At 37.2% G+C, this 18,998-nt stretch overlaps 2 long non-coding RNA genes across 2 annotated transcripts; one reads left to right on the top strand and one right to left on the bottom strand.

Annotated features, from left to right (window-relative positions):
• Window positions 1–1,491: 1,491 nt before the first annotated feature.
• Window positions 1,492–17,461, bottom strand: LOC115087011. The gene is made up of 4 exons (XR_003855392.1): window positions 17,266–17,461; window positions 16,891–17,023; window positions 14,252–14,449; window positions 1,492–3,248 (listed from the first exon to the last, which is right to left on the bottom strand). It is a non-coding gene; the product is annotated as an uncharacterized LOC115087011 (long non-coding RNA).
• On the top strand, window positions 4,816–14,780 carry LOC115087010. The gene is made up of 3 exons (XR_003855391.1): window positions 4,816–5,199; window positions 8,601–8,738; window positions 14,703–14,780. It is a non-coding gene; the product is annotated as an uncharacterized LOC115087010 (long non-coding RNA).
• Window positions 17,462–18,998: the final 1,537 nt, after the last annotated feature.

The following is an 18,998-nucleotide window of genomic DNA, read 5'->3' as shown; positions in this document are numbered from 1 at the left end:
TTTTTAAGTTCACAGAAATTAGAAAATCCGGCAGTAACAGGGGGCGGGGGGGTGAAGTGGGGGGCGGGCCTGCGTAAGCCGGCAGCGATCGCACCACCGCGGTGCTATCGCTGCAGGCTTTCGCAAACCAATAGCGCCACTGTGAAAGGTGGTGCTATTGGCCGCGTTACTGATGGCGATAAGGCTCCTTACCTTTTCGCCGTCAGGGATGTCTTCGCGGCGTCCTCCCTGGTGGAGCCCCCACTCCTCCCCTTCCGGTACGGACACTGCCCAGAACCGCCCCAATCTAGGTATTGCACGCGAAAAGGGACTTTTCACGTGAGATACCTTTGGAAAATGACCCCCTAAGTGGAGCTGAATATTGACCTCAGTAAAATACTGACACAGTGAAAAGATTTGGAACACAAACTAATTTATATTGCATTTCTTTTGTGTTACAGAGAACATATTTTGATTATACCATAATATTCCTTCATTTAATACTGAATAATGTGGTCCAATAAATTTTATCAAATAATTCAAAATATGCTGATGCATTTAAGTTAATTAATTATATATTGAGGTAGGAAATTCCAGGTACAGAGTATCTAAAATAATGGTAGAAATCAAACATAAACAAGATGCATTGTTTGACATTCCACATTTCGAAGAGGCAAGGAATATCATTTGATGTTTTTGCCTGGTAGTTATTCCTTTCTCCCTTTTCTACCAGCTTAATTGGAAATAGTTCTGGGACTCTGGCAACATGAGCATTCATTCACAACAGTCAAGGGATTTCTCCCCCCCCCCCCCCCCCCCCCTATTCTCATAGATCCTTCAACTGCTCTCAGTTTGGTTATTGCAGCAATGGCCCTTAGGCTGGGAACAGTGCATCAGAGATCCTTTTAGGGCCCTGAACCCTGGGCTCTAAATTTGGTTACCTGGTTTCCCTCTTTACGCTGACCAGGACTCTATCCCCTCCCTAGAGGCTGTGAACACTGCCTACACAGCAGCCCCAGCCCCGACCTCAGTCATCTTGGGGTGTGAAAGACGTGATGTGGGGTTTGAATTAGGGACATTCTGCATTGACACTAAGCCATGAGGCTGGCCCTAAATGATTCTTCTGTTATTATACCAGCAATGTGATTACATAGAGAGGTCAGAGAGATATTAGTCATATGTGAAACAAATGAAATTGACAATATAGGAAACAACATAAAGAGGCAAAAGCATGGAAAGCTGTAGGGAGGCCATCCTAGAGGTCACACAGTTTTTGTTGCAGAGTTCATCATTGAGCTCATCAATAGCTAAGTTGCAGAATGCTTCTCAGGGTTTGGCATAATTTACGGTATGAATTTTCAAAGGGGTTTTGCATGTAAAAATAGTATATACACATGGAATTAGAAAGTACTTGCATACTGGCAGTATTGCGCATACATATTAGTGGGGGAAAAAGGGCAGTTTTGGGTCATTCCAGGCTGGGGGTCAGAAATATGCACACAATTTGCTATTTTATCAGGTATACATCTTACATTACCAAACATTTTTACACCTGCTAATGGACTCATGCAATTCAAATCGGACTTGTCTTTTGTCTGCAGTTTTTGGGTGGGAGGCCTGGGTGAAATGGTCGGGGTTCAGGGTGAAGTGCTAAGGGGTCTACGTGAACTGTAGAAGGACTGGATGAACTGCTGGAGGTAGCTGCAAACTGGTGAGTCCAAGTACACCCCAAGTACGTATTTTGATGACCATGAATATTTGGAGTTTAACTTCCAAAATCCATCCATCTCATTCATGCCATACCATGAATAAAGACACAAGTATAAAAACAAATTGCAAACAGACATTTTATGTGGTAATATATGTCCAAAGCATGACAAAATATCATATCAAAATAACAAACCAGAATAATGTTTTTGCCTTTAATGAATCGGGGTTGACCAGAGCTGTTAACCATATTTGCCTATTTTGCATTATTCTTTCAGTGACATGCATGCATTTCAAGCACTAAAGCCGTCCTGCCTCTTCAGTTTTTAAGAGCGTGGCTGCTATGCCTTGCTCTTCTGTAGCTACAACATTAAGCTTATCCATAATTGCCATGCTAGTCCCCGAATCTGTAAAGGTCCAGGGAACACAGATTTTGTGGGTGGCAAAGTCCAGTTCACTTCCATAGAAGTTGAGAATCACCCTGCCATTCTACCTCTTCCTCTTAAGCTGAAGTTGTGATGTTTATTGCAATTCAGAATGAATACCTTTTCTCTCACACCTTCCAAATACATAATATACATGCTTACAGTGTGCTTCTGAAGCTGGCCACCCCTCCATTATGTTGTGACTGGGCTAGATCTCTTTTCACCTCTAGGTCCCTTCTGGGAAGAGGTCCATTACAGGGTTTTCTAGCCCAAAAAGGTCCTTGAGCTGCTGCCTTGCCTTTTCTATCTCAGAATGGCTTGCCCCTAAATCCTCTTTTTTTTTTCTCCTTCTTCCACCCTCCCACCCTCCTTTGACTTGTGTTATGAGTTACTGTCCCCACAGATCCCATGTCTACCACCTTGTATCCTCACAAACATTGTCTCACCCCTTCTCTTTCCCTCCTCATATGTCATCTCAACCTCCATCCCTACTGTGCAATCCTCCCCTAAATGTGTGTGTGTGTGTGTGTGTGCGTGTGCGTTTGTGTGCATGCATGTGTTCCTGTGTGTGTTTGTGTGTATGTATGTATGGGTGTGCCAGGAGGGCTCACATGGATCTAAATGATACATACTTAAGAAAATACCTGTCTCTTGAGGTGAACATATTGCATATTTTTTACATGCCTAAAACATATACATGTACATTTATAAAATAGTAACATAAATGTTTTTGGCATCAGAAATATATGCATTTACTACAACATACTCACGTACTTTCAAGGCAGAAAAATATGGTATTTTGTAAACTGTGTGGGATCCACCTCACAATTTATAGAATGCCTCCATAAAATTCCACATGTCCACTTATATGCATAAATTGTATACCAGGGACAGAAAATTGGACTCTCTAAGTTCTTAAAGTTATATATAATTATAATATAACTACTTTGAACATAAAAGCCCCTAATCATACATATTTATTTAGAATACTACAAGAATATGATATCACAAATAGCATCCATTAACAGTTTTCTCTTGGGTTTGTCATAGGATAGCAGAAGTTTGGTTTGCTTTTGACTTGCTGATTTACTTTTCCTTCTTTAAGGACTGTGGATAAGTACCAGTCTGATTGAATATCTGAAAGAAAAAACTTTATATAATCAATACACACACACACACACACACAAACAAACAAAAAAGAGCAAAAAAAATGCGAGGATTTATGACCTTTGCATTCCTTCAGGGTCAAGCAATTTATCAAATTCTCCCACTTTCTGGTTTCAATTACACAGCTATTGTGGAAAGAACTTATTTTAGCAGGTTCATTTGCCTCAGTAGGGAATATAGGACTTTGGCCTAATGCTTCACCTTTAGTACAGGCCATTTGAGCCTTAGAACAAATACCAATCATCACTCTTTTTGGAGGAAAAAAAAATAACGGCATTGGAGTGGCCTATTGGAATGGAGTTTCTGTCAAGGTAAACGGTTGTCGGCAATGACTGTGCTAGAATGGTGATAAATCCCATTTTACTGCTGAAAAATTCCAGCCTCTCTCCATGCCTGACAGCTCCCCACATTCTCATACCCATTTGGACAATTTCTGCGCTCTGTCCATCTGGTTCTTATTACCTCTCAACCTGCCTGCGTCTGTTCCAGAAAAAAAAAAAAGTACAGGTCAAAACCAGGGGAATGAAACCAAGGTGATGGACAAAACAGAAAAAGGGAAAAGAAAAAAAATTAAGAGAATTCTAGTTTAATCATAACATGCTGCTGAAAGAACGTTTAGATATATTGAAGTATAGTGACAGAGATGTGTGTTTGTAAGAGTCCAACCAAACCATGGTTCTCAGTATCAATCATGACTTTAATGGCACCTGCCTAAGCAATGGAGGCTGCTTTTCTTCAGACTGTTAATTTGAATAATGTTAACCATTTATAAACCTTTTGCACATTGCAGTGATTTCTTTAAAGCAAAGAGGAAATTTAGCTGTATTCTGAAGATAAAAGTAACGAGATTACTAAAGAATTGGTCAGATCAAACTTCATGCAAGGTCAGTAAGGCTGACCTGTCCTGCTATGATAAAAGAATAGACTATTATGTGGCCTGATTGTATAGCTAATGAATAATGTCATTTATCTTCTGAACTTGCTTTTAGTATTTCTTACTGGGCTATCTCCTGTGAAAGCTGGAGATGGACAAAAATTATACATGGGAGTAAATCTCTATGGGTCAGAAATGAATATCTCCTGAGCCGGCCCAAATATCTTTGGTACAGTATAATTTAAAAAAAGTCACAGTTGGGTAAATATGTTCAGATATTTGTTCTGTTCCATGACTTAAGAATTTTCCTGAATAGAGATAGCTATGATATTTGCCAGCTGTTGAAGAGTGGCTTCTTTTTTTTTTTAGGAAATAAGGGGATTTAATAGGCCTTGCATTGCCAAAATTAAAACATGAACTAACAATGGTACAGTAGAAGAAGAAATGAAAAATGCATCTAGTCAAAAAATGTCTAATTGGTGGCCTTTGAAAATTCTAACCACAACTCCACTGGCATATATTGGACACATGGTAACAGACACAAAAAGACAGCTTGTGCTAGTTCAACCCCTTTATGTGTCTGCTGTATATGATAAAAAGTCAGTATAAAATGACTGTAATTCCCTTTCGCTGCAGAATAAATAAGCTGAATATTAATTCAAGCAAGATTTCTTAATTGCTGGCATGGCTATCCTTAGAGGCAAAGTAGGCTGTCGCTCTTAAGTGCTATGTGATGCATTTTTTTTAATGGTCAACAAGCTTCTGGGCTTCATTACATAAGCAAAAATCAGAGAAACTTGAATGCTTACATGGGTGATGGATGTATGTTTTTGTACTATGGGTTACAGCTAATTCTGCAAGGTTTACTGAACTCTGCAACATTTCTGAGCCATGTAAAGGAGATATTTGGCCATCGCTCAGCACTTTCTTTTTGTGTGTCCAAAGAAAGATATTGAGACAAGCTTGGGGGATATTCGGCTCTCTCCTACAGAGATTTACCATTGAAGCACAATTTCCTTTCCATCTTTGATTCCAGACAAAATTGAGGTCAGTATTACTTTACTAATAAGGTCTGTTCATTCTTTAATGTCCGAGAGGGTGATTTTCCTCTTTATGCTGAGAACCAATTAAATACCACATATTGATAACTTATAGAGTTAGAAATATTTTCCAGTAAAGAGTTGCCTATTTCTTATGCAAAGATTTTACAGCAGACTTGACCACACATTAGCAAAAGGAATATTTCAGAATCCAAATGGTTAATGGTGAGCGTTGTAGCTTTATAACCCCTCCTGGCTTCCCATAAAGGCTACCCCCGCTGTTGTTGTTAAACTCCTCAGATAAAACCAGGCTGCTCTGCTAGCCTTAAGTCTTGCGTGGCTAACAGCAAAAATACTATAATAAATCAGTAACATATATTGCCAAGTGGGGATAAGTGATATAAATAAAGAGTCACTGAGACCCAGCTATCAATCTGTAATGTGAAAAGAAGTAAATTTATCTCTTGATGGATTAATTTAACTGATTAATTTTTTAAACACCATCCAGTAGTATCGCTGGCATTTGTTTGTATTCTCCTTGTTTTGCTTTCCCTTTTCAGGTCCATTTTTAGATGCTGCCTGATTTGCCTGATTTAAGGTAAAAGACATTGTCCACAGCCTAAGAAAAGTAAAACTATACGGCTGATAGACTATCGTAAAACAGACTTTCTTCTTCTTTATCTGGTTCTGGGTTTTTTTTGGTTTTTTTTTACTGTGGACACAGGGCCTGGTTTGCTATTTTTTTTTAAACACCCCACCCCCCCATACAGTTATATATACAGAATAAACTAATGCAAATGGCCCTTCAGTAAGAAAGATGTGTCATCAGAACATATCTAATTAATAATATCTGCCAGCATTTATAATATGGAAAAGTAACTGCCTGGAAGATAGACAGAATTTGTTTTTATTTAGCTTCTTTACTGCGATAAACTTTGACAAATGGCAAAATATAAATAGTTCTGGAAAGCAACAATATAATCAATCTTTAAAATGAATATAAATCAAGGATTTCATTAACTGCTGGTAGCCAGTTTAATTGTAACCTTGTCCATAATATCTACCTAGCTATGTATGTCCAAGCTATATTAAAAACCTTTAAATGGCTTTGTAATATCAGTTACATCCAGCTACTATAATTAATGGTAGTGTTTTATAAATCAATATATGTATTCTTGATAAATTCATATCCAGTTAATGGTGTAATTTAAATAAAAAATTAATGTGATAAAGGATAGACAGAAATAGGCAAAACATCTTTACTGGTTAAAAGCCAAATTTGTCTAGATTTCATTTTTTACCCTTCTGAAAAAAAAATCCTTTTTATGTTTGAATAGCATTTAGCTATTTTTATTGTTTGCATTTTACATTTTGTGATATTTTGGGTAGCATGTGCAGGCTTTGATCCTGATTATAGAGGCATTATTTTCCCCCTGTTCTGTGTCCATGGGAAAATATCTTAGTAAAATCAGGCCCAAGTGTGCTAATGATAATATTTCAGCCAGATGCCTGAAAGATTTCAATGAAATGATTAGTCCCACAGTATACTTATAAAAGTGCAATAAAACTAAAACAAATCACAATAATTATTCCCTTCCTGTGAGCAAATGCAAATGATGTCCATGTTAATATTTTTTTCTGTTTTAAAATAGAAAAACAAAATGTAGCAATTCATTATGTATCTGATATGTGTATGTATGTATGCATAAATATATAGCTATATGCACATATTCTATATATCTATACAGAACTATATGAATGCACTTCTTTGTATGATATGTATATATTATTTAAATATAATATCTATCCAACTATAGATATAAAGTTATAATATATAATTATTAACACATGCACACATACACACACACACACATATATATATATATATATATATATATATATATGACATAATATAAAGTTATATATAAAGGCATATATTTGTTTAGTTACCAAAAATATACTTTCAGAAAATATTATTTGTTGTTTTGTACATAGTAGTGTACAGGAAGGTCTTATATTAATTGCTATTTGCCCTTACAGATCCCTGTGCTCTGGTTTAGTACACCTCATGCTACCTTTTCAGAAATCCAGACAAAGACAGTATATAGACTGCAAGCTTCAGAAATATAAAAGGCAGAAACTGATAATTGCTTTTTTAATTTCAAGCTGAGTTGTCATATAAAACTAGCAATTGGTTCCCTTTTTGCTCTGTTAGTAGCGTGGTTGCATTTACTTGATATCAATGTATTAACCACAAAATGCATCATCCTCAAAGACTTTCACTGAAGCCTGCCCACTGCCAGTGCTGCATATTAGCAGATATGATCTGCATTATTGCAAAATAAAACTCGAGCCTACATCTATCTATATATACACTGCATTTTATGAATAATATTTGCCCTTCCCTCAAATTATGCAGAACATTAAGTCTTGCCATCCAAACTGACACCGTTCAGAATTGTTACTCTAATCCACTGAGATTTTTTCTGACATTTTCCTTAACATTGCTCAGCCTTATTTAGAGTAGCAACTGAGATTTGTGCAGTTGTGCTTGACACTGATGGGTATTTTCAAAATGTTACATGAAAAAAAAAGGTTTGCTGTCAGTCACCTTAGTAATTCAGCTACACGAGCAATTACTGTTTGTTAAAAGTTTACATGTGAAATGAAGCCAGAATTTAAAGATGCATTATCCTTCTGCTGAGGCTGAAATTAGAACTATGGGGGAATAATGCGGAAGGCACGATTATAATTATATGTTCTAGTGCACTTTCCTACCAGAGGATAACAATCTGTTTAAAAGGTATTTTGATTTCAGATGAAAAGAGCAGCAAAAGACACAGCCACTCCTCTGAGGCTTAATTTAGGATTTAGGGATAGGAACATAAAATATCAGGATACTGGAATGCATGAAAATATGTTACACATTTTAAATACTTTCCTTTAACAAGGTATTGTTTATTTTCTCTCCTGGGATCACTAACGTATCTATCCATAGACAAAGCAAGGCATGCAACATTCTGGAAAAAAATAGCACATGAAAGAGATTTCATATCTGGGCAGATTTGCAACTTTTTATTCTGAAAGAACACCTCTTTTTATAATAGTTTTAATCCCCCCAACTCACAGTTTCTAGTGTGTATTTTGAACCACAATTGAAGTGGCATCTTGTCTTCTATTCTATGGAATGAATTTCAAAATAATTCACAGGTTGTCAAATCAGCATATAATGATTCAAATTTTGCCAAATTTGATTGTCTGAATTTAAAACATTGTTTGCTCAGAGAAAGATTTCAAAAGAATTATGCATCAAATCAATGAAGAGTTGTAAGTTATTCTCCTACAGCCTACATTTCAACCTGCACATTTCAGTTTGACTTATTTTACCTATCCACTTCTTAATCTAAGGGATGAACAGAGCCAAGGAATGCATCCGTGAGCAGCATTGGCATCATCCATACATATAAAGAGAGAAAGCCGTTTCGGAAGAAAAAGCCCCATCTTTCCTACATCGCATCAAACAGAACTCAGTGTTTGGGAAACAGGGTGACATTTTCAGTTTATTTGAACTCTAGAGGTCATTCAGTTATCTCCTGCTAAAATGTCTTTTCTCTCTTAACTATTTGTGGTTTCATCCTAATGTACATGACAATTTATTGGCAAGCAATAAAATATGATGTAATCAGGTAACTTGAAGGTAAGAAAGTCTTCAGTTGAGTGATCAAAGTTACAGTATGCAGGCTGCAGCTCTTGCTAATTTATATTGTCAGACATTACACTGAATTTCTTAACATTTCTCTTATGTGCTCTCTGACTAGTGTTCATATTAAATTACAGTACACAGACCAGATTAATATGAGAATCTGGAGTTTTTGGCAAATTTAATTTACTCTAAGGTTATTTTTCAGCTCTTGGGTTTTTTTTTCTTTTTTAATATTGCCAATATCAACTAAGTCACCTACTTTCTAATTTCGACATTTTATTTTTATAGTTTACAAGCAAAACAATAAGAAAAGTTCTTTAAATATGTATGTGTGTGTATGGGGGGTGTGGGGTGGGGGGTGTTTCCCTCCCAGACACTACAGATTGTAGTATCGATAATACAAATATTCCAGGTTTACAACTCATACAAAGCCAAGCAATTTAGGGGGATTCAAACACAAAAAAATTGTGTAAGTGATTTCATTTATTTTGATAATCCTCCTCCTGCACTGAGCATTCAGCTGTCTTTGTCAAAGTGAATGACAACAATTTGGCCAACTCTCTCTGAGCCGCACTCAGCAGTGACAGGCAAATTATCAGAGGCCCTGCACTCCTTATTATCAGAGGAGAAGTCATCAGGAGGACGCGTGGAGGATCCCTCTCCCCTGTCACTATTTGTCAGTGGGACAAGGGCCACTGCTATGGGTAGCTGACAGGTAATTTCAACAATAACAATTACTCCTATTACTGGTGTCATAAACAATTCGCCCAAGGCATGACAATACCAAAGCTTTATAATTCAATGCCATATAAATAAATGCCAGCAGGTAACAAGTAATTTAGCTCCAATCAAGCTTTGGCCCCAGCATTAATATTGTTATTGCAAGAAAATGGAAAATTGAAAAAAATTCAATATGTTAATGAATTAAGATGGGTTCAAGGGCTAGACCGGTGGAAGGAAGGGACAATTATTATTGTTTCAGATTCAGGAAAATATTTGTGTTCACATGGAATTATAATTACTTTCCGAAATGAGAGAGTGGCTGCATGTCAGCTAACTGTTTGATATTTTTCACCTGGACGGTTTATTGACTCGTCTAGTCTGTTTACCAAATATGATAAATAATGACTTATGGAACATGAATAACACCTTTTTCTGCACTCTTAAATATCCTTTTTCATAATGAACACAATTATGGTTTCCCCCCCCCCCCCCCCAATGTGCGACGCATTAAATATAATTCCTCCCCATCCCCTGCTTTCTTTCCACAAGACAAAATAAATACTTCAGTCCATGCAGGCTCAAGCTCAGAACCGATTAGCTCTGTTAAAAATAATCATTTTTAAAGACAGAACCGGGGAAGGAGATCGTTTCCTGCTAGGAGGGTATCACAGGAAATCACTTGCACAGCCCTAAGTAAAACTTCTTGATAAACTCAATTTGCAATTTGAGTATTTGTCCAGTAAGACAATGTGCCATCAGTCTGACAGCAGTAAAAGAATTTGAAAATCTCTAATTAGGAGAGCTGCAGAGCAATTAACACATGTCAAATTTCACTTCATCAAGTGCCACTCTAATTTTCCCAGTAAAAATTAATGGACTTTTTTTTTTTTTTTTTTTTGTATGTGTGTGTCCCCTAAAGGCAATGTTGATTCAAATCTGCTCAAGATGCAGCGTTGCACAGCTAAGCATCTTCTTGATTACAATCCGCCACACTTGTAACTGCTCTCATTCTCACTGCCACAGATACTTTGTCAACAGTCAAATTACACCATGCTGATAACAATGCATAATGGTGTTTCTTAAAGGAGGCCAGGCCCCCCCCCCAACCTTGTCATGATGGTGCAGAGTTTCAGAAATATGTGCTGATCGCCGCGCAATAAAAATGCAACTGCCTAAAACAAAATGTAAACAAAATGTCACAAAAAAAAATACAAAAAGAAGATTGTGTGTGTGTGTGGGGGGGGGGGGGATGTGTGTGTGTGTGTGTGTGTGTGTGTGTGTGTGTGTGGGGGGGGGGTGCTCCTTGGCTGTAATCATAAGCTAGCCTTCCTTGCTTTTCAATATAACAATACTTTAGGCTGGGAACAGGAAAATATTTCCAGTCAGCCAGTTTGTCAGCCTTTCCAGCAGTGCTTTGCACTGGACATATTTTCAGGAGCTAAAATGTCATATATATATATATATATATATATATATATATATATATATATATATATATATATATTTCTAAGCTTTATTTTGCTTGTGGGCTGTAAGAAGTCTTGCTTTTCCCAGCAATATTAAATCTTGCTAAACAGAGTTTGTTTTAGAAGCAGACTGCAATGGATTCTGAAATCTTCCAAATGTCGTCAGCCATATAAGAGAAACTAGAAATTCAGTCGGAGCTGTGTATGTTTCCAGAAATACAGTTGTGCATGCTGTGATTTTTTTTTTATCCATGCTGCTTGCAGTGTTCCTGAACCAGCAAGGGCCCCCGAGTCTCACAGTAATTAGAAAAATAATGCCAATCACTAGGAAAGGTGGACATACAAAATCTCATCAGCTCCAGATATCCTCTGTATTGTTTTTAGCTTAAATTAGAAGTAGCAAAATAAAAAGAAACTATAAAAATATACAGATACAATACAATACACTCAAATATCTGTTCAAACAGGACTGACTACTGCTTTGTGCCTGTGGCAAAACCTGCACTGAAGAGGGCTCTGAAAGTCTGAAATGAAGTTAAGGTTTGAGATTGTATCTCTATAGTCTCTGGAACTGGTGAGGCCTAACTACGTTACCTCTGCCTCAATCTCTGGGTTAAAAAGTGACACAAAATGTTCCCTCAGACTCACTTGTCACATTAAGCCTTGGCAGTGCAGTATTTATTTAAACTCTCTCAGCAAATTCTTTTATCTGGCGTAATTTACTTCAGCCAGTTTTTTTTTTTCATTTAGCGACTCTCATTATTCATCCTGGGTTTGGTTTGTTTTTTTTTTTTTCTCTTGTACCTGGTTTACATAATCAAGCTGATGTCCACTTCAAATAACATTAGAAAGGAAAAATATTTAGGTTTCTCTTTCCTAAGCCTAGTTGCCCCCTTCCTCACAGATGTAGCCGATGCTACTTTTAAACAGTTTGGCTTAATCCAATTAAAAGGTACCGGCTTCTTTCAATAAGCTGGTCCTCCAAAGCCCTTGGAAGCTTTCAAAGGTGAATACAAGGCTCAGGAAAGAAAGTGGCCACCGATTTCATGTGCCCAGAAAGCACTTGCTGGGAACACAGACTCCACAAGACAAGAAATTATCCAGGGCTGAAATATGCATCCTGTTAAACTTCGGCAGTAGATCAGAACTGCAAAATGACCCTTCCCGAATGAAATAAATTAAAAGAAAAGAAACCTTAAAACCTGATCATAGACTTCAATGCAGGCATAATCAATTCTACTTTCAATATGTGGCTTGTTTTTTTTTTTTTTTTTTAAATGCTAAATAAACAATACATAATGCATCCCTCCTCAGCCGAAAGCAGGAGGGCTCTCTGCTCAAATAACAGGAAACATATTCAATTTTCCTAACAGAAGACAGTTCATTAAGCTGTGCCACATCAAATAAAACTTTAATTTCTTCAGCATCAGAGTCGCAATGAAAGCAATTGAGAAAGATGAGCCATATGGTACTTCTATCAGCAAACACATATTGCTTATTCCCCCAAAGTTTTCCCATTCTGCTCCCCAGACCTGCGTAATATAGATAATGTGTTCTGAGAGCAGCAACCATGAGCTATCTGGTGTACACTTCTAATACTGTATTTAATGGGAAATAATGAATCATAAAAGCCTGCAGAAGACGGCTTTTGCCAACCTAAATCTCAGCTGTAATTTCGTTGTTCTGTGCCTAAGATGCTGTTTGCCCTTTCCAAACAACAGCAGTTGAACATAATTATGCTGCTCTGTAACCGGGCTAGAGGAGAAATCCAGAAAATATAAGCAAGCTGCAGTTAACTCTTTGATTTCTGTACGTCACGTTTCGCCTCCCCCCCCTTCCCGAGTTTAAGCAGACCCGGCGGCATGTGACGTTTCCTCATTCTGACTGTCATCCCCCTCACTGGTGCATCCCCAAACCGTATGCCCTGACTCCTAGGTGCATTTCCAGATTTCCAAATCAGCTTCGGGTTAGGAAGATTAAACCTTTTTGCGAGATATCCTGCCCGGTGTACCTGGTCCGTGATCTAACCGGATGTAAAATAGTAAGACACGCTCGTCCTATTACTTCTCCACGCTAACATGTAAACCGATGTGATGTACCCCAATGAATGTCGGTATACAAAAGCAAATAAATAAAAACTAAAATAAAATAAAAATGTTTCTTCTGCTATGCAGATGCTAGAATTTAGGGAAAAAATTGTGAGCCAGAAATTTCACCGATCAGGGCTTTTATAATTTTTATACCTTGCAACCCTAAAAGGTTTCACTGTACAGTTTCTGAAATATTTACAGAATCATTTTGTAAGAAAAAAACTCCACTATATTTTTTCTCCTTCTCCTTTATTTTATTTTATGTTCTCCAAGTTTTTGCTGGAGGCAGCATTTGACATAAAGCAATGTCTTTTTTAAGTTTTGAAGCTTAGCTGAAGGTCGCTGGGATAGGCTTCATGTATCTTAGGGCAAGAATGTAATTCTGGTATGGTTTAGTAGCACCGTGAGCTTTTTCCTCCTTTTTTTTTTTTTTGGCATCCCAGTGATCAATATTTTGCAAATACTGCATTAATCTTGAAAACTTTCAAGTGCTGGTTTATGTCTATACTGAAAACAAAGTTCAGTGATTTTGTTTGGGTAGTTTACAAACTCAAAACTACTGCATGACAGAGGGAGTTCTCAAAAGTTGAAGAAGGCATATTAAGAAGAGCATGCTTTATTGTGGGTCTGAATTCCAGCATTAGCACACTTGTTTGCTTTTGAAAAAACTAGCCGTTCGCTTTAGAAGTGCTCATTGCCCATTCTTCTCTCTTAAACTCAACTCTGGGCACTTCTCAGCATGGCTTTTCTGTCCCTAGAATTTTTAAATCATGTAGTTTGGGGTTGGGGGCAGGGGGAGGGAGTTAATAAAATGTTATACACACTATGTCATGTATGGAACATGGCTCCAACAGGTAACTTACCGAAAGCATGAAGCAAAGTAATACAAATAATAAAACAACCTGCAACAGTACAGAAAACCCACATTGATGAAATTTCATGAATGCCCCAAATCAAATGCTGAAACAGGTTTCTGCGCTAGTGCCAGTGAACCTCTGCATGCTCAGATGGCTCACAATGACAATGGACTATTGCAATGTAAAACAAGCTTGAGGATAAAAAGGTGCTTTTTGTTACCATTTTATCAAAGCTGTTCATCTTCTAGCTGCAGGCAGCATTTTGCTGGAATTGCAGATATTTCTCTGTCCAGGCTCCTTTGTTTGTGCATCTCATTTGCATACATTTGTCTCCAGCTGAGGGTGCTTTCAGCTCATTAAGGCCTCCCCTCACATTATTTCATAAGCCAGCTGCTAGGAGGGATTTCACCTGTGGTGACTGAGAAAAGAGGGGTGAAAAAAACAAATTCTTCATAAAAAGGAAATCTTCTGACTCTCTTCTCCCTATAAATGGGCTCCATTTGTGTTAAACAGCCTCTTGTCATGATAGATGCCTTCAGGGGTCAGGGGTTAAAGTTGATTTGAAGGTCAGCAGTAAAACAACAGACAAACCAGACGCCAAACTGGTTCCTTAGCTGTCGGTGGGAGCATTGGTACAACCAGGTCTTGAACCTTTTTTTTTTTTTTTTCAGCTTCGAATAAACAAGGGCTGAATCAGAAGTGGATCAGCCAGGCTCCTAGAAGAAACTGAACAGAGAAAAAAAAAAAAACAACAACACACAACTCCTATCAATGTCAATATCAAACAATAACAGGGAAATAATAGGCTCACTCTCAGCGCTATCAACCTGTTTCATTGTTTCGAGTATTAATTCTTCTTATTTATTTAAGGAGTGTCAGCCCACTGCCTAAACCTGTTTCAGTGTCAGGATGAATAAAACTTTTATGGCTCATAAAATAGAGCCATTGGTCTCTCAATGCTCTGTGCGGCGTCTTTTTCTGGCAGACTAAGCTAGGCCTTTGCTGGATCGGTTCGGATGCAGAACCTACTGTTGCTATGGAGTGCATCATGTCGGAATAGAAAATGATTTTTGATTGCCAAATGGAGCTTAGCGGAAGCGAGAAAGGAAAGTATTTTTTATTTTTTCAGCGATTATGTCACAGCTCCAGACAATTCTCAGAGCTGATCTTCGTGTCAGGGTATCCGTTTCCTGAAGTGCGTTCATTTCTAGGAACTGGAGTTCCGGCACTTGTAGAAAATAAAAACAAGTTAGCTTCACAAAAGGAAATTAGAATGGGTTACTCTGCCTATCTCTGTATCTGTGTGGATGTCATGACACCTTTTGACTCATCTGTCTCTGCTCTGTGCTTACTTACAGGCATAGGTTATATTGTTTTCTAGTGATGAGCAAGTTAAATTTCCTCAGTGGACCACGTTCTGTATATTTTGCAATAAAAATATATATACTAAAACATATTCATAAAATTATTGCTTTTTTTTTAAACAGTAATTCAGTTCTAGCTCCTTTCATTTGTGGGCATACTGAAGTGTTATGCCTTTCATGCTTATCTGTCAGTGCATGGTAGCAATTCTCCATCTTTTCCTTGTTTTTTGTTTTTTTTGTGTGTGTGTGTTGGGGGGGTGGGGGGGTGGAGAATTGTATCAGTTTCATGTTTTAAATGCATGTGCCATGCTGCAATATTCATTCAAACTATACTTTACGTCTCAGGGTGATCTGAATCACTAACTATAAACCAAGTAAAAGAAGTGTGCTAATGAATATTTACTTTCACCAAATTGGATATTATATTTAACCTTAATCCAATAGTTCCAATCCTGACTTGCTTTCTGATATTCCTGTGCTTTTTATACTCAACTGCCTGCTGCATTTGCCATCAAGAAAACACCAAAGTGTCTTTCTCCCTTCCCATATCTTGCATTTGAATTCTCACGTCATTCATTTAGTTCTCTGCCTCTGGAACACATTTTACAATCAGTGCATGTACTATATCTATATCTATCTAACTATCTATCTATCTATCTAGTTTAACCTTAAACATCTGAAATATCAGAAAGAATATAAACACACTTACATAATAAGAGCAGATACAGTTTATTCAAAACTGCCTCTACTGTGTTTCCTATTTTTACCTTTGTCCTAATATAATCGTTAATTCTTTTATGTGCTTGAATAGTTAAAATGTTAACTGCTAGCCAATGCACCCTGCCTCCCCCTCATATCTGTCTCTGTTTATGGAATGGGCCCTGGTTTCCTCCTTGCCTTGTTCTGCTCTAGGTCTTCAGGTCACGAGACTGTAAATACACACGGCACTGCCCCAACCCATAAATCTGAGCAAAGGGCAAGCTTATATATTCAGATTAGCAATGTGAAAAAAAAAAAAAAAAAGAGAGAACAAACAGAGTCTGTAATGCATCAGGCGCTTTCCTAGAAACAAAAACCAAAATTCCAAGGAACCTTCCTGAGCAACCTTCTTGGGAAAGAAATGTTCTTGTTACCTCCTAATATGTATTTACATCCCAATAAATGACCCCCAAAATTAGGAATAAGTTTACAGTTTAGTCACAAATCACCTTACCATATTTTTATCGGAGACTGCTAACCAAAGAAAAAAGTATTTCAGTTACTGATCTATAGATTTGCATCTTGAACACATTTTTTTTGTTGTTTTTTTTTTTAACCTTATGTTTCTGTGCTTCAGTAGTTTTTAACAGAAATTGCCACTGTTGTAGCTTTTCAGTTCCAAGGTCTTGGAATAAATAAAATTGTTATTACTCACATCACCAATTTCCAAGAAATATTGCTATAGTAAATGGAAGAGCACTAATATTAGCAAAGTGATATATGGAAGACTACATACCTTTCAGCCTGCACTGCCTCGGGTGATCCTAGGAACAGCCAAATCTTTTTCTTGGGGCTTCTGAATGAAAAGCAGAACCTCAAGGCAATCTTTGGATCCAGTATAAGCTTCCCCTCACTCTTCCTAGAAGACACTGTGAAATAAATTTGAGATTAAGCTCATATTGAATGAAGAAACAATGAGGAAAAAGGGTTAGAATTAGAGTTTTCCGAATCACCAAGGACACATCTTACTGTCCTCCCGCCCTTTCACACTATGGTCTGGCTGACTGGATTTAAGCAAAGCTAGTCGAACAGAAATATTGCCAATGTACAAAGCACTATAGCGGAAAAAAAAAAGAAGAAGCAAAGGCTTTTTTAGTCTTGTATTACTGACCTCTTTCTGTTTCCATCATTCATCTCCCTTCCCTCTTTTCTTCTTATCTTGGGTGAATAGAACCTGCTGGTAGAGAGCTTTCCTTTTTCACTTTAGTTCAGGTGAGGTGTAACATACTACAGATGTGACAATGATAGAACCCATTACACCGAGGAGCTTTTCCCTGCTCCAGTAGAAATCCAAGTGAAATCTGCAATCAGTTGACAGACCAGGAAAAAAAAAAAACATGCCAAAAAAAAAAAAAGAATAATTATTTGCACTACTCCCCCTCCTCCCAGGGTGACATAAAACAAATGTAAATCAAATGTCTGTGGTATTGATGGATATTAGAATTAAAAGATCTCAGTATCAAGAATGCTGGTGGTTGTCTTGCTCATGTCATTGAAGACTGACTGTATTTTCTTCACAATAAAGTGGATTTCACTAGAAGATAATGATTTCATTTTCCTTTTACCTTTCTTATTTTTTTTTCTAAAATGAACAAACCTGATACATAAACACCTTGGCATGGTGGTCAACACACTAGTTTCCTAGAAAACAAATGAATTTGGAAAGGTATTCATCTCTCTTACAAAATCTGAAGGAATGAGATGATCATGTCATTTGAAGTTTGAAATGAAATGTATCTTTAAGGGCTAGTGAACACTAGCAGTGCCCCTGGTAAAATGGATTTTTTTAGGGGTTAAAATGGATAGCACCAATCCTGGCTGATGCTATAGGTCAAGTAATTTCAACCTAATGGGCAATGATATTATTTAGTAAATTCTGGAGGTAGCATCCTTGCTGGAATAAGAACTCTTGGATGATGGGGAAAAATTAAGTTCTTTTTTATATTCAGTGTAATGGAGATAAAAAACAAAGAACCACACCAAGGCACTGGAGAAAAAAAAAAACACAAGAAGGAAGCAATCAGCATCCTGCAGCCTTCTTTCTCTGCTTCCGATACTTCATGCTGGTCTGCCAGTGCCTCTTTAGATGGTTGACTCCACCATCTTCACAGCAAGTAAAGGTTGAGGGAATAACAGAGGCATTCACCCCAAACTTTAGTACTTCATTGTGGAGATCGACACTGAGTAAAAACAGCTGATTCCAGCATTTCAGTGTCTTTACGGCTCAGTGCAGCTGACGCTAACCTGCCCTGACCAGGTTTTTATACTAAAGAGTCTGGAATGCTTCTGTCAATCCCTCAACTACTATTTGTAATAATATGTGTTATTCTGAGCCAGATTTAAAATTTTCATCCCCAAGAGTTTTTGATTACAGTTGTTTCTACAATGTCATGCATGCATATGTACCAAATATTGCTGTTTGAAATTTTGGTTAAAATCTTGTTCTTATGTATAATATATCCTGCCTACAGTTTACAGTACTTCCCAATAAGATGTCAGGTTTACAGGGACAATATCAATGAGTTTGATTCACCTAAAATTGGAAGTTAGAAATAATTACAGTGAAATGATATTAAGTAACTTTGACAAATAAAATTATTCACAGTTTAGAGATCCTGCATATCTGTAAAAAAAAAACAAAACAACTTTTATATTTATTTATTTAATAAACATATCCCACTAATCTACAATTCTCAGTGGATTACATCAAAACATACACATTTAAAACACAGCAAAACAAAACAATATCGGCAATATAAAACAAATACAACAGAAAATTCATAGAAGAACATCACAGAAATCCAAAAGGGAGAGATCACAGCAAGAGGAAGATGCTAACTAGTA

The sequence above is a fragment of the Rhinatrema bivittatum genome, chromosome 3 (assembly GCF_901001135.1).
Source record: "Rhinatrema bivittatum chromosome 3, aRhiBiv1.1, whole genome shotgun sequence".
Lineage (NCBI taxonomy): Eukaryota > Metazoa > Chordata > Amphibia > Gymnophiona > Rhinatrematidae > Rhinatrema > Rhinatrema bivittatum.
Note: the sequence above shows the minus strand (reverse complement) of the source record. Positions and strands in the feature narration are given on the sequence as shown.